The sequence below is a fragment of the Oncorhynchus tshawytscha genome, linkage group LG07 (assembly GCF_018296145.1).
Source record: "Oncorhynchus tshawytscha isolate Ot180627B linkage group LG07, Otsh_v2.0, whole genome shotgun sequence".
NCBI classification, from domain to species: Eukaryota; Metazoa; Chordata; class Actinopteri; order Salmoniformes; family Salmonidae; genus Oncorhynchus; species Oncorhynchus tshawytscha.
In genome coordinates this window covers 36,338,743-36,362,631 of record NC_056435.1, presented here as the reverse complement: position 1 = coordinate 36,362,631, position 23,889 = coordinate 36,338,743, and the positions used below count along the sequence as shown (strand labels likewise).

The 23,889-nt window shown below is 44.1% G+C and overlaps 1 protein-coding gene across 1 annotated transcript in view; it reads left to right on the top strand.

Annotated features, from left to right (window-relative positions):
- ptprga (protein tyrosine phosphatase receptor type Ga) overlaps positions 1-23,889 on the top strand; it is a 277,028-nt gene that overhangs the window by 47,640 nt on the left and 205,499 nt on the right. The gene's annotated exons all lie outside the window — the stretch shown is intronic.

The window sequence follows — 23,889 nt, the reverse complement described above, 5'->3', positions numbered from 1 at the left end:
CTAGCACACCACATGCATTATCGGAAAGCAGGTAGAGGAGATGAGAGGAGGATTGAGAAAATAGGGTAGGAAAGGAAGTTTGGAAGAGATGTTGGTGGGTTTGCATGAGTGGTGTGCTATCTTGCTTCTAAACATTTAAATGAATCCATACTCCTGTGTTGAGGTAGCTGCACTTTTTGGCAGATAGATAGAAAAAACTCCTCCACAAAAAACCTCAGAGGCCATCCATTTGAACAAATAGGAAAAGGAGCACATTTTCTAACACTACAAACAAATATTCTGCCTTTAAAAGCTTCCTAACGCTTAAGTTTTATATTTGACTTGTATGCTTGCGTCTGAAGTAAGCTGCTGGGACTATACTGAACAAAAATATAAACGCAACATGCAACAATTTCAAAGATTTTACAGAGTTACAGTTCATATATGGAAATCAGTCCATTTAAATTAATTAATTAGACCCTAGTCTACATATTTCACGTGACTGGGACATCTGTTGGTCACAGATAACTTCTTTAAAAAAGTATGGGTGAGGATAACCCATACTTTTGATAAATTATGGCGCCGGAGGGGCTCTTAATCAACCATGCTATTTTGTTAGATTTTCACGTCGTTCGTAACTTGTTTTGTACATAATGTTGCTGCTACTGTCTCTTATGACTGAAAAGAGCTTCTGGACATTAGAACTGCGATTACTCACCTCAAATTGGACAAAGAGTTTTTCTTCAATGAGTCGGACGGGAGGGATATACTACGGACACCCGACCAGGCCCGTCATTCGCTGGAGAAGGAAATGGAGATGTTGCAGAAAAAGATCAGCGTACCTTGTGAGGATCAGGCGACGAGTAGCTAATCTGCCCTTGCTTTCCATCCTGCTAGCTAACATTCAATCATAGGAAAGTAAATGTGACAAACTGAAAGCACGTATATCCTACCAATGGGACATTTAAAAACTGTAGTATTTTATTTTTCACAATTCGTGGCTGAACGACGACATGAATAACATACAGCTGGCGGGTTTTACACTCCATCGGCAGGATAGAACAGCAGCCTCTGGTAAGACACGGCCTATAGGGAGGAGGTCAGACTGACCGTTTGGTGCAAGGACAACAGCCTCACGCTCAATGTGATCAAGACACTGGAGATGATTGTGGACGTCAGGAAAAGGAGGACCGAGCACACTCCCATTCTCATCGATGGGGCTGTAGTGAAGTAGGTTGAGAGCTTCAAGTTCCTTGGTGTCCACATCACCAAAAAACTAACACGGTCGAAGCACACCAAGACAGTCGTTGAGAGTGCACGAAAAAAACCTATTCCCCCTCAGGAGACTCCAAAGATTTGTCATGGGTCCTCAGATCCTCAAAAGGTTTTACAGTTGCACCATCAAGAACATCCTGACAGGTTGCTGGTATGGCAACTGCTCAACCTCCGACCGCAAGTAATTACAGAGGGTAGAACGTGTGGCCAAGTACATCACTGAGGCCAAGCTTCCTGCCATCCAGGATCTTCAGGAGCCATACGTCTGAACAGCTAATCAAATGGCTACTCAGACTATTTGAAATTGCCCCCACTTTAATAACTCTACCTACATGTACATATTACATCAATTTCCTCGACACCGGTGCCCCCGCACATTGACGCTGTACCGGTACCCCCTGTTTATACAGTGGCAAGAAAAAGTATGTGAACCCATTGAATTACCTGGATTTCTGCATAAATTGGCCACCAAATTTGATCTGATCTTCATCTAAGTCACAACAGTAGACACAGTCTGCTTAAACTAATAGCACACAAACAAGTATATTGTTTTCATGTCTTTATTGAACATACTGCAACAACATTCACAGTGCAGGGTGGATAAATTATGTGAACCATTGAATTTAATAACTGGCAATAACCTCAGCTAAACATTTTCTGCAGCTGCAGATCACACCTGCACAGACGTGCAGCAATGGGTGTTTCATGAAACATGGGACCAAGACTTTACATGTTACCGTTTGTACTTTTGTTCGGTGTAGATTGCTGTTAAAATTAGATGATTGTCCTCCATTTCCCTCTACATGAGAGGCGTTTAGAAAGGCTATAGGCCTACCGTTGGTGATGCACACATTTATGATCTAGCATGTAAAGGACATAGGAGGGTCTGTGTGTAGTATTGTATCTCTTTGTGTGTGTGTGTGTGTGTGTGTGTGTGTGTGTGTGTGTGTGTGTGTGTGTGTGTGTGTGTGTGTGTGTGTGTGTGTGTGTGTGTGTGTGTGTGTGTGTGTGTGAGTGTGGTAATGACCCAGCAACACAAGGACACATCTGAGGCGGATGTGGCTATGTCAGATGTCCCCGAACGTGTCTCAGTTAAGCGGAGAAAGGAGCAAAAGAAACACAAGCTGTGTTGATCTGATAACTATCACTCAGTCACCCCCATGCAACCCGCACTGCTCCTGCTGCTGCGGTCTGCTGTTCTCTTCTGTTCTGTTCTCTCTCTCTCTCTCTCTCTCTCCATGTAATACATGAAGGCCCGTGCCCGGGGCAAGGTGTTGCACATCTAATGCTTGTCATTCTTCCTGTTTTCCTGTGTTTAGTTACAATCCCCCCTCCTCAAGGTGATGACTGTTGATCTGAGAGTGACGGAGCAGTTGCAATGTTGATGCGCTGAGGCCTCCTCTATTCAATTCAAATTGCTTTATTGGCATGACGCAACAATGTACATATTGCCAAAGCGTACTTCAGAGATGAAGTGATACATTTACAATATTAACACAATTCAAATAATAATAATCAATATTGTCAACAGGACAATCAGTAACAGCAATAATCAACCAAATAAATAAATAAATAACAATAGCAATGGCATAGAGGTCTCCTCACTCGGTGTTCAGCTCTGTAGGAAGGAGTTGTAAGATTTGAATCCCGCTTATTAGGATATATAGTATATCTGGATATGTGAAGAGGGTATTGTTTGTGTATTCAGATCTTTGATTTCTATGTGGAGATTTTTGTTAGAGACATGCAAAGTATATTTTCTTCTACAATTCAAGATGAAAGCGCTAGGCACGTACAGCACAACAGTGTTAAAGACATCATTTATTTAAAACTTTAACAGGATCAGATGTATCAAATATGCTTGGGCAGTGTACCGTATATACTGTATACCAGGGTATTTGGAAAAAGCCACGGGATGGTTTTTCAATACCGTCAATACCGGAATATTTGTAGCTACTTTTTAAGTTAATACCTGCAGTCAACTTGAGCAATATCTTAAATGTTTGCCATCAGATATCTTAGAATGGCTTTCTGCCAGAAGTCAAGGAGCTCTGGATGAGTTATCTGTATAGCTGCCATTTTTTTCTCCTCTTCTCCCCTCTCCTCCCTCGTGTTCACGTGCTCTTCTTCCTTCACGTGCTCGTCTTCTTCATGCATCACAATTTTGTTCACTTGCACAATTTCTCTCGTTCACTTTCACTTGTAAATGTCCACACTCACTGAAATGTACATTCAGTAGCTACTAGCTATTCTTGTATATCTTTATGAGCTGGATTTGCCTGTCTTTGCAATTAGTTTATGTTTGTTTTCGGTCCAATGGGCTTTTCTTGCATTTTTAGCAGCCCCTTGTGTGCTATGCCGGTAATACCGTAAATCCCGGGATGAGATACGTAAGTATGGTATGACAATATGGAAATCTGGATACCGCCCAATCCTAGTATCAAATGTATCAAGTCTTTAGGTACAAATTTTACATGAAGTCTTCCTGGAAATGGATCCCATTCATTTCAAATCAAAAACAATGTTTATTTTGTCTCACTCAGTTTATTAATTGACTGAAGAAGCCTACTTATTAATACTGTGTATGCAGGAACAATGGGATTTTCCCCCCAGCAGTGTGTTTTTTGTGGTGCAGGTTTGATTACATTCTAACAAACTATTTCCCCACTGATAATAATACCTGTTACACATCCTTTGGAAGGGATATTAGACCCGCCTTTGCTTCAAATGGCAGTTCAACAGTGCTTTATGGTATGTGTTTGTGATGACTTTGCTCCCTTTCTGAATATTCACTCTGTGTGGTTTATTTCCTCTCTCCCATATGGTTGATTTGAATATGTCAGAGCTGTCTTGTAAGCCCATATGGGCCAATGCTTAACGGAGAGGAGGATGAAGGATGAAATCCCCAAGGTGGAGCGAATCTGTCTTGACAGGAAAAGTTGGGAAAGGAGTTGGGACTTACTCTCTCACTAACAAGCCACATACTCTTGTGCTCTGAAATAAACGTTTCCCAAGTTTAACTCTAGTTCACCCCTCCTATACCCAAACAGTGACTGAGTCATTTGAACTTAGGAAGACAGGAAGAGCTGCTGTGAAAATCACGTCTTTGCCACCTTGCTCCGTTATTACCGGGTGAATCGCAAACATATTTTTATTTACTGCATTCGATTAACCCGCCAGCCTCTCAGTTGATACAGGGCCTTGATGGATTGAGCTTATTTTCTGTGGGCTTCGGAGTCAGCTTTGCCTGAGCTACATGGCAAATTGGCTGTGAATTTTTTTCTTGTTCCTTTAGTTTATCCTCTCTTCTCCCTCTTGCTGTAGAGAGAGAGAGACCAGGCTGAGGAAATTGACGGGGTAGTACGAATAAACTAACAGGTCTGCTCTCCGTCTGTAGCTGGGTCCGTGCTTTGACCCTATCTTTTGATTGAGGTCACTGCCTTTCTAAATTGTCATGGGCACTTGTCATCCTGAACGTGGAACATCTTTACGCTTATCCTCAAAACCCAGGATAAATTATGCATGAACCTCAGGCGCCCCAGTCTCACACATGGTGTGCCAAACACACTTCCTAAACCTGTCAGTCTTCGCTCTCTTTACACAAACATTCTCTCCTCTCACTTTCACATCTTTCCTCCTGTCTCTCCCCTCATCTCTCTCTCTCTCTCTCTCTCTCTCTCTCCCCCCTCATCTCCCTCTCTCTCTCTCCCCTCATCTCCCTCTCTCTCTCTCTCTCTCTGTTCTTCATTCTTGTTCTCTTTTTTTATTAAAAAAAATATGTAAACTGTATCTAGCTCTCAGTTCAACTACAGGGCTTTTTCTCTTTCACCCGACCTCTTATATTTAGCATGCAGTCTTTTTGGGGGGAGTGCGGAGGGCCGTGTATTTCCAGTAACATGCGAGCCCTGTCTCTTTCTGGGTTTTGGAGACACGCAGTGTCCTTGTGTTCAAGCTGTTAGCGTGGGAATCGCTCAGGTCCCTCTGGGTAGTGTGTGACCGTTTAAAGACTAAAGCGGGGCTAGTTTCTGGTCTGTCTGAAGCAAAACAGTTTACCCTCTTTCTACCGCCTAGCAGAGTAAACCTCTGGGCACGGGATGAACTGTTCAGAAGGGTTTCTGTTTAGTGAAAATAAAAACTTGATCAGTTTTTTTCTGTGCACTTAGCTGAGGCTGACTCCTAAGGAATGCAGAAAGCTGTGTTTGTATCTGGGTAATTACTCCACTTTAGTTCCAGGAGGAAGCCAGCCAATCTACCTGAACTGTGCCTCACCTTGCCTCTAACGTTAGTAATTACCCTTTAGAAAGTCTCCACCAACCCCATGCACACCTCCACCTCTCCTGGGCTGGAAATAGACTCTTCCCCACTGAGACCATCTTGCTGGCAGAGGATGAGAACCGTGGTTGGACACAGCTGATGAACGTGCGTGTGTGCGGGCAGGGTCCAGGTTTAGGTTGGCTTTCTGGTGCACTGAAATCTCTGTTTCAGTAGCTAAAAGGTATACACAAATAAACATGTGATTTCACTTACTCTCAAAGTGTCTCATTAATTAAACAATGTAGGCTTATTCATCGAATTATGTCTTGACTTGTATTTTTACTGTATGGGATTTTGTCAGTGAATCCAAAATCTACTTATCTACTTCCTTAGTGTCAGATGAACTCGTGGATACCATTTTTATGTCTCTTCAAAATCCCAAACTATCGTTTCAACAGAACACAACAGTAAAGTGTGCCGTGACTTCATAGCTTTATGAACTCTGAACCCATCTTGAACCCATCTACCCATCTGAGTTGCATTTGATGTTCAATATCCTCGTCCTTGTTTTTTTAATCCTCAGCTAGAGAGTTACACTACATGACCTCGAAGAGTCTAGCTGACTGGTGAATGACCCTGTGGCTGCTTATTGGCTTGGCGAATCCAAGGTTGTCCGTGTAGAACTGGGACTCTTTAACATCCCCATAGGCACCTGCTTTTGTGTTAAGGGTTTGTAGCTTGTTTTTGCTTTCTGACTCGTTTGATGCCAGTGTAGCCCGTTTTCTGTTTGTGACTCACTTTACTTTCGCATTGGTTGGTACTCCCACTCCCTCCAACTGGGAGAAATAGAGATGGAGAGGCAACAGCAGGTGCCGTGTTACTGTGTGCATGTGTGTGTATGTGTGCAGACACAGCTCTGTTTGCTGTAATAGGACCCTAGTGTCATGGTGTGTGTGAGCTGCTTGTTAACAGTTATCAGCAGTGGCGCTTTACACCTCTGCCTGTAGCTGTGTACACATTGCAACACACACACACACACACACACACACACACACACACACACACACACACACACACACACACACACAACCATAGCGACCACAAGGAGTGGTGCTCTCAGGGGCATGGAACCATGTGTGTGTCCGTGTGTGCATGTGTTTGCACCTGTGTAAGTTGTACATCAACCACACTGTAAAATGTCTCAGCAGCGGTTTGTTTATCTGCATTTAGCAGACAAAATGGAGTATCGGATTTGATTTACAGCACAATTTCCACTGCAGGCTTTCCTGCTTCATTACACCAATATCCTTACCCCTCTCTCTCTCTCTCTCTCTCTCTCTCTCTCTCTCTCTCTCTCTCTCTCTCAATGACTGCCTGTAGTGTGGTAGTGCTCTTTGTTTCATGTCTTCCTTCATCTCTCTCTCTCTCTCTCTCTCTCTCTCTCTCTCTCTCCATCCTCTGTTTCCCACATTTGTACTCCAGAGCTGAAGTTCCCTCCTCCTCCTCCCTTCCAGTGCTCCCTCTCTCCCCCTCTTTCTTCCCAGGTAGGCCTACCCCTGGGTGAGGGGGAGTGGAGCGCTCTGAGCTAATTGACATGAAGACAAGTCCCTAGGCAGGGCAACCCGTGGAATAGTGGGAGTCCCAGAGCTGTGCTGCTTGTTTGTGATGTGTTTTGTATCAGATGGGGTCGGGGAGGAGACGGGAAGTATGCAGTGTTCTGCTGGAAATTGGATGTCCCGCGTGGCTCGTCAGGTGAGGTGTTCGTGCGCCCCCTGACTGAGAGCATTGTGGAGAGAGACGGGGGAGAGGGAGACAGAAGGTGGGATAACAGGGAGAGTGGGGATGCACTAAGAAGGGCCTCAACTCTCATTATGTTTGGCGTGCTCCAGAGTGTGCAGTGTTAGCGCAGTAAGATGCGATATTGAGCACTCTCTGTTCTTGGTTTTTAATGGTTATTTACATTTCCAACGGTACTATTTATGACACAGAGGGGTTTTGATTACGCATGTGGTTCGAAGACGACTAATGGCACGGCTCTAGCCATGTCTTAACTGAGAGATGGGTGGGAATATATCCCGATTCAAGTGAGAGAAATAAAACGAATATTGGCTAAATGTGACGGCTAGAAGTCAATTTGTTTTTTACAAAACAAACATGTATTCTGCTTTTTTATTATCGAATGGAAGTACCGAGGTTAAGTAAATCATTTATTCTGAAGTCATTTATCTTCTAACTATTGATTCTATCTATCAATAAATGGAGCTCTCCACTAATGTGTAGATTGAATGTAGGTTTATTGGAATGCACCATTAGGCCGTGGTAGATGGGGGTGGGGGCTGAATATATCATGTCCGTGTTCAGTCAGCGGTGATGGGAACAGAATAGGGGACAAACCATTCTTCATCAGGTCCAGTAAATTCATCATCTCGTTTTTTATCTTCCCTCTAATGGGTCTCTCAAGGATGAGTGTATAGCATAAGGTGAAATATGGCCTGGTGTCAATCTGTTTAAATCGAAATGAGATGTCATTATCTCTTCCGAGGAGGGAGCGATGGGGAGATTGAGAGGGAGAAGCAAGGAGTGAGTGATTCAGATGGATATCAGGTCAGATATGCTCGAGAAAATAGAATGAAAATAGAGGTGAATCTAATGCTATGTAAATGAAGACAAAACTGTGTTGATTATAGCTCTGTGTTTAGCTCTCTCTCCAAAACATGTATACACTTTTCTTCTGTATAATGTACAAGGTAGGATCAGTCTGTCCTGTTGTTGCTGTGACTCTCTGGTCCCGGTAACTCACAACATGATGCCCAGAGAGACAGAGATGAGAAATAGACAGGTAAAGTGAATACACACAGTAGTAGCATGTAGAGACAGAGACAGACAGAGGCAGAGGCGAGGGCCCCCATTGTAAATAGTTGACACGCTGTCTCACGTTGATCAATGTGGTTGGATTCCTCTTGTCTTTCAACGTGCACATAGTAATGTCACCCTCGCCCCCTTCACCTTCATTGGAAGCGGTTTGGTGAGTATAGATCACCTCCTCTCTGTTCTCTCGTCTATCTCTCTCTGCACCCCTTTCATGTGTGGGATCTGCGTGAGGTGAGATAGGTTTGAGTTTGACACACACAAGTGCATGTGCATATGCACTCAAGCAGACGGACGGACGGACGGACGGACGGACTGACGGACGGACGGATTAATACTTCTATGTTTATTTAACCTTTTATGCCATTTTTTTATTTGGAGATTCTGAACTGCTCTTGACTTCAAGTAATGACACTAAATGATATGACTGACTGAAGAATTTGAATTTGAATTGAATTGAATTTTGAATTTGAATTTGAAGAATCTGTCTTGCATCCGTCCGGATGGACGGACGGACGGATGCAAGACAGACAGACAGACAGACAGACAGACAGACAGACAGACAGACAGACAGACAGACAGACAGACAGACAGACAGACAGACAGACAGACAGACAGACAGACAGACAGACAGACAGACAGACAGACAGACAGACAGACAGACAGACAGAGATATGATGTTATGGGTTTGATTTTTGGAATTTCATCAGATGAAATTATCTATCAAAAACAAATCCCAGTCACTCAGGCATACAATGTTAGTAGTGACTCTGTTCCCTTTATCTCCAGCCTTTTAAAATCATGTTTATACTCAATACTTAAGTTCAAGGGTGTCACTAGTTGTCAATCAACCAAGTGCAACTGTGGTTTAGTGTGTTCAGAGAACACAATTCATTCTGAGACACATTTCAGTTTGTAGAGGAGAGATAACTGAAATCAATGCTTCTGTCTTCCTATGCTCCTTCCATAAGCTTGATACCGAACTACACCCACCATGACCCTCCCTTCCCCCCGGCCCACACACCGCTCAACCCCCTTACCCTAACCCTAGTTCCCCCCCTAATCTCAATCTTAATAATTACATTTGGTTGTCCCTGGAGCAATACATTTCCCAGGTATGTTTTATCTCCTGCTAAAAATACGTTCCAGCAGCTCTAGTTATTTATTAGCTGGATTCACCTCACCAGTCCGCTGCCTTATCGCAAATTGCTGGAAGCCGTTAACACCAGGCATTTTACTTACAAAGTCTAATAAGGGGAATATTTTGCTTCACCACAGTGAGTCTGAGCGGATGACTTTGGTACTCCGTGTCAAGCTGTGACTGAGGTGCGGCTACGCTCTGGAAAATACGATTTTGTATTTTCTGCACTCTCCCTCTCCACAAATGCGTAGTTTTTTAAACCTAATTTTTAAAGCTTTTGGCTTGTATCTAAGGCATCTAGCAGAGATTCAGCTCATTTTAGAGTCACAGTACCTTGGCAGGTGCTTTGGCAGTATTTGACAGTTGTTAAACGTGATGTGGGGGACAGAGTCTTTGCTGGTGTATGGATAGCATGTGGTACTTCCTGAAATAAATCCAATACGCTAGGGAGAGCAGTAAGTAGACTTAGCAGGACAGTAATCACTTCTTTTGCGGTTCCACCCCCTGATGAATGTTCCCACGTAATCTACTGTGTGTGTGTGTGTGTGTGTGTGTGTGTGTGTGTGTGTGTGTGTGTGTGTGTGTGTGTGTGTGTGTGTGTGTGTGTGTGTGTGTGTGTGTGTGTGTGTGTGTGTGTGTGTGTGTGTGTGTGTGTGTGTGTGTGTGTGACGTGTATGCATTTGAGGAGTGCCCTATGCAAGCCACAATTCATCACACTAACCAAAATGAAATCTCTCTGATAAATATCTTGAAACACACATACACACACAGGCTTGCAGCTCTCTGTAAGATATCTCCCACCCAGGTCTCTTTGGCAACAGTATTTGATTTGGTTTAAAAGCTTCAGCGCCACCAGATGGTTGTCCAGACATGAAGCAGTGGGTTTGTCATTAGCAGAGGGCAGGGTGGGTGGGTGATGGATTCCAAGGGGGTGGGCTAGGGGACTCTGTACTTGGGGCCGCGTTGAGCCCTAGGAGGGTGGAAGCACCTCGCCTGGGCGTTAATTGTATTACTGTACACTGTGTCCGGCTCTCATCCGCATCCCATACTGCAGAATTACACTCTGCAACTTCTGCTCCTGACAAAACTATGTTTATTGGCTCTATGTTTATCTATGTAATTTAATACCCCCCCCACACACACACACACACACACACACACACAAACACACAAACAAAAAAAACTTGCATCTGGCACTGGGCATGTAGCTTTACTTATTCAGCTGTCTTAATCTTGACAGGAGAAATGCATTCATCTTTCATATCTCCATTTCAACGTTCACCACGACCGTGACGGAGGCCATATTTGTTAGGACAAACTGAGAACCAGAACCCAGGGAGAAGAACCTCTGAAAGAGAGCGATAAAGAGAGACTGAGACCAATACAATCAGAGAAGCATATTGTAATTACACCTTAGACTTGCTGGTTAGCCTTGGGTGGGATCAGTATACAGGTCACAGGTGCCCATATGGATCCAAAAGGAGTTGGAAACGACTGCTGTAAAACACTGATGAATTCACATGCTGGAACACCTCAGCATGCAAAGCACTCTGTGAGAGGTCGTAGGTCAGGAAATTGGGAAATACAGGAATAATCACTGTGTGTCATAGAAAGAGCAGATGATTCATTGACTTGCTTTTACAACAGTGTATGGGTTGAACATAAAGACCCTGAGCCCATATGCGTATTGGAGCTGCATTGACCTGGTCTTGACCCCTAAGGTTAAGTCTCTGGCTTGCAGGAGCAGCGAAGGCCTGGGCTATTGATTCTGAATTACTAATCAGATAGTATTTGCAAGAGGCCTATAATCTCAGTCAGACACTGACTCAAGTAAGCATTTCATTTTGTCCACTGTATACTGCAACTCTCTCCATGTCGTTACCATATATTGACTATGACTTCTTTATGAAAGTGCCAGTGAACTAGTGATGAGCATTTAATGCTTTAAGTAGATCGGTTCGGTTTCAGTGTGATTATTAAAAATATAATCCCGGTTTTCATTTATTTTATTTTATTATTATTATTTTTTGGATATTGAATGCACTTTGCATTATGTGGGATGAATACTGTAACAACACAGAGTAAAACAGCGAATTAAAGTCCCATGATGGTAGTGACTGCCCATTATCACTTATTAATCATGAATTATTTTACATGAATTTACTTGACTAAAATATTTGTTTTATTTGATTACTTTGTTATTTAATTCCAAGTCCTCATTTAATCTCTATAGAGCTGCTGCCTGACAAAATCACCAGTTTACTAGTTCTTCGAAGTAAATAAGGCATACTTTTATGACTGCTAAGAACCAACTATTAATCACTTAGATCATGTATTTTCAGGCTTTCGAAGCAACTGCTTTCTGTCCTTCTGGATGGAGCGTTCTCTCTCTCTCTCTCTCTGTCTGTCTGCTCCGCACAGACCGGACAACTGCTTTCTGTCCTTCTGGATGGAGCGTTCTCTCTCTCTCTCTCTCTCTCTCTCTCTGTCTGCTCCGCACAGACCGGACAACTGCTTTCTGTCCTTCTGGATGGAGCGTTCTCTCTCTCTCTCTCTCTCTCTCTCTCTCTCTCTCTCTCTCTCTCTGTCTGCTCCGCACAGACCGGACAAGTGAAAGCGGGCCACAATGGATTATGGTCCTTGCAGTTAATTACCACATTTTCTGAGCTAACTTTGTAGAATATTGCATTGTGGGAAAAATGCAACTACTACATCACACGTTTCAGGCTTGATCTTATTTATCTCTACAGAAACTACACATTGAGCTCACAGAAAAGAAACAAACGGAATGGAATATAAATAATTGAACCAATATCGTCAATTAGTTGTTTTAAAAATGATTTAATCGCTCAGCAGTACTTGAAGAATATTGAGTGTGATGGCTGTTATATATTATATTTTTTATTATTATGCTCCGTCTCATTCAATCTGAAGAGGAGCTGCCCTTGTAACAGTGGAGCATGTGAGCTGGCGTCATTCACTGATTCCGTATTCATCCCCCACACTCAATACAATGAGTCCTAATTGTTGAAACGAAGCTACGGCAGAGGCTTGATGCAATAGGTGCTAATACATTCACCATGCCATGATGCAATGACAGAGTAATGTGTACATGTCAATGACTGCCTGTAGTGTGGTAGTGCTCTTTGTTTCATGTCTTCCTTCATCTCTCTCTCTTTCTCTTTCTTTCTTTCTCTCTCTCTCTCTCTCGCTCTCTCTCTCTCTCTCTCTCTCTCCTTAGTCCCCAGACCATTTACATTATGAATATGTGCGTGCTTGTGTGTTTGTGTGCACTTGTGCGCGCGTGTGCATGTGCATGTGTCTCCGTGCATGCGAGTTTGTGTTTCCCTGACTGCTGAGAGCCCCAGTGCATTGACCTTGGCGGGAATGTGCCAGCTAGCTCCGTGGCTCATGCCCAGCTTTTGTAACTAAATGAGAGCAGGAAGCAGGAAGTGCTGTGCTATTTCAAGGTCCCTCTGTCTTTACGTCTTTTAACCTCTGGGCCTCTGTTCTGGGGTCAGTCCATCCTGCTCAAGTAGCCCACCCCCCTCGACCTTTCTGAATGCCCTTGCTCTGGTCAAGAGGGTTGGCTGTGTTGACTTAGTTTCCATCCTGTGCTGTAACTGTAGTCTGTTTACTGACGTTTCCATTCTGCATTGGAACTGTAGATCCTCTCTTCTCAGCTGTCATATATAGCCACTGCATTGGAGAGGCTCTTAGAGAGGGATAATCACGGTCAGGCTTTCATCTGCAGGGAGCCTCTCAGCCATAGAAGTCACAGTACTGTATGTGGTGTGTTTGTGTGGCTGTGATTGTATCCTGTGTGCTGTAAAGCCTTAGTTTCCCCATGCTTAGAGGTTGTTGGTTGACTTTACCAAGCCTTACTTTTAGTCTCTCTCTCTCTCTCTCTCTCTCTCTCTCTCTCTCTCTCTCTCTCTCTCTCTGCTGCTCCCTCTGGATGCTCCTAACAGGGCAGCCATCATTACTCCGCTTATGTCATTAGGGCTAACAGTGTGTCCTGGAGCTTGGCTGGGCTGGCTCATCATGATGCAGGCGAGGTGTGGATTCACCCACCAAGCGAGGAGACATCTCATCTCTCAGATTAATCACATCCTTTGCTCCCCACTGCTCTCTCTGACACTTTGTCGCTCCCAGATGACACTCCTCTACCAACACAAACCCTCACGCCTCTGCTGTGCCCGATACAGCAGAGATCTCTGATTGGATGAGATGAGGTCAGAAGCCCCACCCCATCCACATGGTTTTGTTTTGACCTTATATTACAGATGGAGGGGTGGGGATTGTTGTGTCTGACATTCAGTACTAGCTTTAACCTGACTGTCCTCAATGTCATGAAGACAGACCACTAAGCCACAGGAGCCCAAGGAGCCCAGAACAACATAACAGTGTTCTTTATAATGGCTCCCCTCACAAGTCTAAGAGCTGTCATTTGAGCTTAACAACTTCTTTTCTGAGGGAGACCTGGTCAAAACAGCAGTAGCATACACCATACACTACACGCTACAGGGTCATGCATCAAAAAGGACAATACCGTAGCAGCACACTGGAGCTTAGAAAAAGAGCTCAGACAACATTGAGTGCTAGAGGACATAGATCCATCCTTATGATTATTGAAATGTCACATGAGAATTGCATGAGTTATTAGGAGAGCAGTCCATTTCCCCTTTCACTGTAATGCAGAGAGAGCGAGAGAGACGTGCAGTAGCAGATGTCTGTTGTCTGCACTTGGGTTTTGCTAAGTGGCATCTGTTATGGATTGTTTTATATGTACTGACCTTCAAGCCTCCGTTTAGAAAAAAAAAGAAACGACTGCATCTAATTTCTCTTTAGTTCCTGCCCTCCGTGAATGCCACAGATGAATGCAGATTTTTTACGGGAAGACGACGCCCACAAATCACCCTTCCATCCTCCACCAATCAGCCGGAACATTACTAAAGATCACCCACAGTCCTCTGCTCTACATTCTTATGAGATGACTGCTCCCTCACGGGGTAGCACTGCACTGTGGATTTGGTCATTGCTGTCGGGCCATGCTATAAAAGACTTCTCTAACCTTTACCGTAGACATATCCATAACCCTAAATAAAAACACAGATTTCGCTTCTTTAAAAAAAAAACATGCTACTGTAGGTTCCACAAAAATCCCATTAAACATGAATGACTTGGATACATCCCTTCATCTAATTTATTATAAAGTGTGTCTCTTCTTGTGTTTCCTCCTATAGTGTCTGTTGAAGTGTATGAACTACGGTTGCAAAGGGAGGGTATATTACTGGAAACTATCAACATTTACCAGTAAACTACCAGAATTGTTGTATCTTTGAAAACAAGTCTAAGAAGCGGTAGATGTGTTTTATGTGCACTATTTCTGTGCTTCCTCTTCTTAAATTTAGTTTTTGCATCTTTTACTTTCAGTTATGTACACCAGCTTCAAACAGCTGAAGATTATGGAAAATATATTTCACTTCGGTTTAGATGGTACAATGATTCTGTACACTATACTTGCTTGTTTTGTCCCATAGCAACCAGGAAATGGCAGAGCAATTTCTGCATAGTGCACCTTTAAATAAGATGGTGTCATTGGTGTCTTTAAGAGTCTATTGATGCGTCCGTGCGTCAATCAAAGTATAACATAATACAAAAATCCGACAGTTCAAGATAGAGATATCTGTTTTTGCTGCGTCTCGGTCCACCGCATCCGCCAATTCCGGCCTTCCACATCTGTAGCGGAAGGTGGCCGAGCTACAGTGGTGTTTGTCAGACCATGAGACGTCCAGAAAATCTTTCTTCTAAAAAAAAAACATACAACCCATACAGACGAATAGAAGTATGGAGGTAGTTTAGTGCCAACAAAAATAAGTGGTAAAATATTCCCTGAGCATTCATATACATTATCTCCTCGATATGGGACAGACAATTCAAAATCTGATTTCTTATGATTTCTTTTTTAATACCTTTTTTTACCATTTATGAATGTGTTATTCAATGCTTTTCTATTGGTTATAGCAGTAAAGGCCATTCAATTATATTTTACCCCCCCCCCCAGCGGTTATTATGAGGGTTTCAGTGAGCATGACATGTCATTTATTTTTTATTAAATTGCGATTTTTTTGTCACTGGCCTACACACAATACCTCATAATGTAACAGGTAAAACATTTTTAATGTATAAAAAAATGAAAAAAAGAAATGTATTGGGTCAATAAGTATTCCCTTACTTATTGGAAGGACAAATTAAGTTCAGACTCACTCTGTGTGCAATAACAGTGTTTAACATGATTTTTGAATGAATACCTCATCTTTGTACCCCACACATGCAATTATGTGTAAGGTCATTGAATACATTGAATATTCCTTTGAGCATGATGAAGTTATTAATTACACTTTGAATGGTATATCAATACATCCAGTCACTACAGAGATAGAGGCATCCTTCATAACTTAGTTGCCGGAGAGGATGGAAACCACTCAGGGATTTGACCATGAGGCCAATGGTGACTTTAAAACAGTTACAGAGTTTAATGGTTGTGATAGGAAAAAACTGAGGATGGTTCAACAACATTGTAGTTATTTCACAATACTAACCCTTTTAACAGAGTGAAAAGAAGGAAGCCTGTGCAGAATAAAACATATTCCAAAACATGCATCCTGTTTGCAATGAGACACTAAAGTTTTTCAGGATAAAAAGTGAAATAAAGGTTCAATTAAAAAAATGTAAAAAAATTAAGCACAGGCAAAATACTACAGGATAACCTGCTTGAGTCTGCTTTCCACTAGGCACTGCGAGATGAATTCACCTTTCAGCAGGACAATAACCTAAAACAGGCCAAATCTACACTGCAGTTGATCACCAAGAAGACATTGAATGTTTCTGAATGGCCAAGTTACCATTTTGACTTAAAAATCGAATTGAAAATCTATGGCAAAACCTGAAAATGGTTGTCTATGTCACGCCCTGACCTTAGAGGGCCTTTTATTCTCTAATTTGGTTAGGTCGGAGTGTGATTAGGGTGGGAATTCTAGTTTTTGTATTTCTATGTTGGCCTGGTATGATTCCCAATCAGAGGCAGCTGTCTATCGTTGATTCTGATTGGAGATCATATTTAGGCAGCCTTTTTTCCCACTGGGTTTTTGTGTGATCTTGTTTTTGTGTTGATGCCTGTGAGCTCAACAGAACGTCACGTATCGTTTATTCTTCATTGTTTTGTTGTTCGGTTCTCCTTAAAATAAAAAGATGTCGAACCGATTCCACGCTGCGCTTTGGTCCGAGTATGCTTCTAACGACAATCGCGACAGAAGATCCCACCACAACTGGACCAAGCAGTGTGCCCGGGAGGAAATGGCATCCTGGTATTTGGGGGAAGTCGAGGAGAGAATATCCTGGACTTGGCAAGACACGAAAGCCTGCCGTGGAAACAGACGCAAGAAGAGAAGGGAGGACAGCGACCATGCCAGGGTTTGCGACCACATAGAAGCCAAAAGACAGCTCAAATTTGTTTTGGGGGTGGGGGGGGGCACACGTGGTGGTTAGCGGAGCCGAGGGGTGAGCCAGAGCCAGTCTGGGAGAAGAGGGAGAAACTCGCGGACAGCGTACGGAGAGAGTCAGAGACCATTAGTGAGAGCGATGAGATCAGAGAGTTGTTGGGTTGGTATATGATGCACGACATTCGCCCTAAGGAGCGTGTCATCAGTTTGCTGCCACCTGAGTCAGCTCTCCATACTCGTCCTGAGGAGTGTGCTAGCAGTCTGGTTAAAACTGTGCCGACTCCACGCACCAGGTCTCCAGTACACCTCCACAGCCCTGGACGTCCTGTGCCAGCTCTCCGCACTCGCCTTGAGGAGCGTGTCATTTGTCCGGTACCATGTGTGCCAGCTCTATGCACCAAGTCTCCAGTACGCCTTCACAGCCCAGTACGTCCTGTGCTTCCTCCTTTCACTCTCCCTGAAGTGCGTGTCCCCAGTCCGGTACGTCCTGTGCCTGCTCCGTGCGGAGTGTGTCATTGTTCCGGGACCATCTGTGCCAGCTCTACGTACCAAGACTCCAGTGCGCCACCACAGCCCAGTACGTCCTGTGCCTCCTCCTTTCACTCTCCCTGAAGTGTGTGTCCCCTGTCCGGTACGTCCTGTGCCTGCTCCTCGCACTCTCCCTCAAGTGCGCCTTACAGTCCGGTACGTCCTGTGCCTGCTCCTCACACTTTCCCTCAAGTGTGTGTCCCCAGTCCAGAGACTCCAGCGAGGGTTCCTAGTCCAGAGCCTCCTGCGGGGGTTCCCAGTCCAGAGCCTCCTGCGAAGGTTCCCAGTCCAGAGCCTCCTGTGAGAGTTCTTAGTCCAGAGCCTCCAGCGATGGTTCCCAGTCCAGAGCCTCCAGTGAGGGTTCCTAGTCCAGAGCCTCCAGCGATGGTTCCCGGTCCAGAGCCTCCAGCGAGGGTTCCCGGTCCAGAGCCTCCAGCGAGGGTTCCCGGTCCAGAGCCTCCAGCGAGGATTCCTAGTCCAGAGCCTCCAGCGAGGGTTCCTAGTCCAGAGCCTCCAGCGAGGGTTCCTAGTCCAGAGCCTCCAGCGAGGGTTCCTAGTCCAGAGCCTCCAGCGAGGGTTCCTAGTCCAGAGCCTCCAGCGAGCGCTCCCAGTCCGGAGCCTCCAGCGAGGGTTCCTAGTCCAGAGCCTCCAGCGAGGGTTCCTAGTCCAGAGCCTCCAGCGAGGGTTCCTAGTCCAGAGCCTCCAGCGAGGGTTCCTAGTCCAGAGCCTCCAGCGAGCGCTCCCAGTCCGGAGCCCCCAATGATGATCCACGGTCCGGAGCCTCTGTCGATGATCCATAGATAATATGGGATTTGGTTTTTGTGTTGATGCCTGTGAGCTCTACAGAATGTCATGTATCGTTTATTCTTTATTGTTTTGTTGTTCGGTTCTCCTTAAAATAAAAAGCTGCACTTTGGTCTGAGTATGATTACAATGACGATCGTTAGAGTCTAGCAATGATCAACAACCAATTTGACAGAGCTTGAAGAATGTTGAAACTCATAGAAACTCATAGACAATATGGACACTGTATTTGTTGTCAATGTTTTGGCGTCAAAATAGTGGTAGTTGTGAAAAAAGTCCAAAGTTGGACGAGTTGCAGAGGTAATTGAAAATAATGCCACTGTTGATTAGATGCTTTTTTCATTAGTTAGGCAATTTTCTCTTGAACCATATGATCTATCTTCTAGAAACTCATGGACAATATGGACACTGAATGAATTATTTTAAGTTATTAAATATAAATGACCAAAGTTCCGATAGAATGCAATACATTTTCTGTTAATAACCAGAATTACTGAAGATTCTGGTAACTTTGCAATCCTAGTATGAACAAAGAACTAGGGAAATATCTATAAGGGACTTACTCCTGTGTCGTGGTTTCAATGTGTACAGTATCTGGATATAGACAGATGGCTGTGCCTACTGAAACATGAATGGGCTATGTCCTTCACAGTGGCAGAATGGGCCTTGTTTTGTGATAGGGGCATAAAGGAACCCATGGCAGCCCCTGTGTTTATAATTGCAGAGGACAAAAGGTTGTGTTAACAGTAGCAGGAGTGTCTGCCTTCACAGTGGAGGTGTCAGTGTTGACTTTGTGTTTGGCTCAGCGACCATGTCCTCGGCAGACCGCTTATTAATTAGCATCAGTGTAAATGGAGCGACCATCCATCGTGCTCGCTGTCTCCTGTCTATAGCAGATCAATGCAGTGAGGAGAAGAGGGAGACGGGCGCTTGGGGCTGCCGCGTGTCTTCAAGTGGATTTTCCACGACACTAAAGACCCATTTGAGTAATGTTCCTCCGACACTCTCTTGTGTTGCCTTCCAGTGTTTCTGCTTCATGGACGATGCACTGGCTCTTTGGCTTTATAGCTCGCTCTCTCTCTCTACCCTTCTCTCTCTCTCTCTTTATTGCTCTCTTTCTCTATCTCTCTGTCTTTCTCTCCTTCTCTTTCTGTCTCTCACCTCTCTCTCTTGCTTGCTTCTCTTTCTCTATCCTTCTCTCTCTTTCTCTCTCTCTCTCTTTCTCTAATTGCTCTCTCTCTACCCTTCTCTCTCTCTTTCTTTCTCTCTTCATCCCTCTCTTTCTCACCTCTCTCCCTCGCTCATCTGTGTACTGCTCTCACTGCCCAGACTGTGGTGGACTCACCCCATGCCGGGTGGTCTTTGCTCCGGGGACTGATTCCCTCTCATCTCTGCTTCTCTCCCTACCCAGTCTCAACTCCATACCCTAGGCCCAACTACAGCCCCTATCCTATAGCCAAATGCCAAGAGCAAACTACCAGCCCCGATTCCTCGCACCCCCCATCCACAGCCCCGGCCCCATACCATCTTAATCCCTACCCCAGACCCTGTGCCTGTCCCTCTGCCTATGGATCTGGTCACCCACCAGAGAACTATTACAGCCTTGCAAGTTTTATTTAACGTGACTGCTGTTACTCTCTGATCACCACGGTGCAAGTGTTTTGGACTGCCACTATGTGTGTGTATGAGTTCGTGAGAGAATAAGAAAGGACTGTGTTTTGTATTCATGTTAGCAGGTTTTAGTGTGTGTATGTGTGTGTGTTCGTGTGTGTTTTCCTGCCGCGGCTGTCCTTCAGCAGTAAAGAGGTATTGGAGAGAGATGTAAAGAATGCTAATGAAATGTAACACGGGAGAGAGGACTGCCCTGGCTGACTCACACAGCGCTGTGTTTTTGTGTTTGTGTTTGACCGTGTGTGTTTGACCGTGTGTGTGTGTGTGTGTGTGTGTTTGACCGTGTGTGTGTGTGTGTGTGTGTGTTTGACCGTGTGTGTGTGTGTGTGTGTGTGTGTGTGTGTGTTTGACCGTGTGTGTGTGTGTGTGTTTCTGGACACCCCATGCTACCTCCTCAAACCACTGAGGAGAAAAAAATGTATAAAAAAGCCAAGGTTAAGTACATGAACACAGGATTCGGCTCTGCATTTTAATTAAGTGAGAGCAAACAGGCAGCAATAGCTTCAATGGCTGGCCCACCGTGATGGATGGATGGATGGCAGGAACCAGTGTTCTCCATATCTCTTCTCAATAGGAACTTTTGTGTGACTCACTCTGTGTGGAAACAAAGACAGGGTCAGCCAAAGTTTCAGGCTTTTTCAGCATTACTGGCAGTACGTACAAGTGTTGTGGTTTGGCACGCACGTCTATTGTATTTGGTATGCAGATTTTGCATGATGTGTTTGTGTCGGTGTGTTTACATTCTGTCCTTGCTGATCACCCCTTTTAAATATACAGTTGAAGTAGGAAGTTAATATACACTTAGATTGGAGTCATTAAAACTCGTTTTTCAACCACTCCACAAATTTCTTGTTAACAAATGATAGTTTTGGTAAGTCGGTTAGGACATCTACTTTGTGCATGACACAAGTAATTTTTCCAACACTTGTTTACACAATTGTACACAAATGACAAAATTGTTTTCACTGTAACACAATTCCAGTGGGTCAGAAGTTTACATACACTAAGGACACTACTGCCTTTAAACAGCTTGGGAAATTCCAGAAAATGATGTCATGGCTTTAGAAGCTTCTGATTGGCTAATTGACATAATTTGAGTCAATTGGAGGTGTACCTGTGGATGTATTTCAAGGCCTACCTTCAAACGCAGTGCCTCTTTGCTTGACGTCATGGAAAATCAAAAGAAATCAGCCAAGACCCCAAAAATTGTAGACCTCTACAAGTCTGGTTCATCCTTTGGAGCAATTTCCAAACGCCTGAAGGTACCACGTTCATCTGTACAAATAATAGTACACAAGTATAAACACCATGGGACCACGCAGCCGTCATCCGCTCAGGAAGGAGACAGGTTCTGTCTCCTAGAGATGAACGTACTTTGGTGCGAAAAGTGCAAATCAATCCCAGAACAACAGCATAGGACCTTGTGAAGATGCTGGAGGAAACAGGTACAAAAGTATCTATATCCACAGTAAAACGAGTCCTATATTGACATAACCTGAAAGGCTGCTCAGCAAGGAAGAAACCTCTGCTCCAAAGCCGCCATAAAAAAGCCAGACTACGGTTTGCAACTGCACATGGGGACAAAGATCGTACTTTTTGGAGAAATGTCCTCTGGTCTGATGAAACAAAAATGGAACTGTTTGGCCATAATGACCATTGTTATGTTTGTGGGAAAATGGGGGAGACTTGCAAGCCGAAGAACACCATCCCAACTGTGAAGTGCGGGGGTGGCAGCATCATGTTGTGGGGGTGCTTTGCTGCAGGAGGGACTGGAGCACTTCACAAAATAGAATATCATGAATAAAATATCATGAGGGAGGAAAATTATGTGGATATATTGAAGCAACATCTCAAGACATCAATCAGCTCTGTCAGAAGGAATGGGCCAAAATTCACCCAATTTATTGTGGGAAGCTTATGGAAGGCTACCCAAAATGTTTGACCCAAGTTAAACTATTTAAAGGCAAAGCTACCAAATACTAATTGAGTGTATGTAAACTTCTGACCCACTGGGAATGTGATGAAAGAAATAAAAGCTGAAATAAATCATTCTCTCTACTATTATTCTGACATTTCACATTCTTAAAATTAAGTGGTGATCCGAACAGACCTAAGACAGGGAATTTTTACTAGAATTAAATGTCAGGAATTGTTAAACTGAGTTGAAATGTATTTCACAAAGGTGTATGTAAACTTCCGACTTGTAGCTGTAGCTCTATATGATTTCTCTATATGATTTCTCTATCCTAGTGAATCTGGAGGTTGACATTGCGGGTGCTATTGGTCTTGCCAAATCACAAATCACAATTGGTCTTGCCTATCACAACTTCATTCTCCTTGTGAAAGCACCAATGGCACCTTCATTCTCTATTTCCAGGACACTGCAGAACTGTCTACTGTATTGGGCTTTCTGTTAATGCTGAGGCCTGAGCCGTGCAGAGGTTTTATAGTTCTACACTCGGAGCCTTATTAGATTCAATCTCCCATTATCATTATCATTACTGCAGAGTATGACAAAAATGTCAGACCCCAATCTCTCTCTCATAAGAGCACATTCCTCTAATAGGAAAGGAGAAGCCTATTAGGTCAAAATTCATTTAGGCCAGGACAGCAGAATGGAACCTCTGGCAACCGGATTAGATCATAGGAGACATCCCTAGCATTACCTCCACTTTTAAACAAGGACTTTCTCAAGTTAACACTATATGGCCTATGCAATGAATCTTAATAAGTTGCTGTTTTTTAGACAGGGTTTTTCCCATCACTAGTGCATGACTGCTGGTGGTGTGTGTGTCTGTGCGCGCAAGTGCACGTGCACGTGCGTGTGTGGTTTGTGTGTGTCTGCTGCATTGCTGGCTGTGTTGATGTTGATCGTCTCTGACAGGGTCTCGGAGAGCAGGGAAGTGGTGACTTGTGGTAGATGAGATAGAGAGCAGTGGATAGGAGGGCAGGAGCTGGATGTGTTGAATGGTAATTGCAGTGTTCTCCTTAGGTGCTTTTGCCCATAGTTTGCTAAATGTATTACTCCTTAAGCAAATACAGTATTCCATGTGTTTTATTAAACCTTGTGAGCCCTTGTGACTGTTTTTAAACTGACACTAGACGTCGAAGGCTATTCCCTCCTCTGTCTTCCCTTCTTTCTCTTCCTCTGGAAATACAAAGAAGGACTGTTCTTTTATCCCTGCATCCTCTCTTCCTCCCCTCCTCTCCTCCTGCTGAACAGTTGCCAGGCAGCAGGCTGCCCATCACAGTGACCCGGATACTGTCGTTAGGAGAGCGGTCTGGGCTGTAAAAAATAGTCCACCCCCCTCACAATGACCGGACACTACATAGCTCTGTCCTCTTCTCTTTCTCCATCTATTTTCCTCCTCTCCTTCAACCCCAACGCTGCCATCTGTCTCTCTCTATACTTTTCCTCCATCGTCGCCTCTTCTCCTCTCATCCCTAGTTTCCTCTCCCCTCCCCATGTTGTCATCGGCACGGACGTTAATATGATTCTGCTACAGTGGTGGAGGATAGTTTCACTGCAGCCCTGGGCCTCTGTGCTGGACTTTGGCACTGTGAACTGACTGACTCCTTTAATGGACACCGGTGTAGACAGTGGCTTGCTGCTAAATGACTCACCGGCGTCCAAATGCGGTGCAGCCGTGGGAAGGAAGGAAATGAGCTAACACGGTATGTGTGTTAGAGAAAGCGAGTGAAGGCTCAGAGACAAAAAGGGAGAGAGGGACAGTGAATGACAGAAGAGAGACAGGAAGAAGGACAGTGAGAAGATTGGTTTGGTGTGGATTGAGAGGTATTGGGAATTGACAATGTAGTTCATTGAAAAGTCATAGACTGTCATTGACATTAACAGTCATGCTC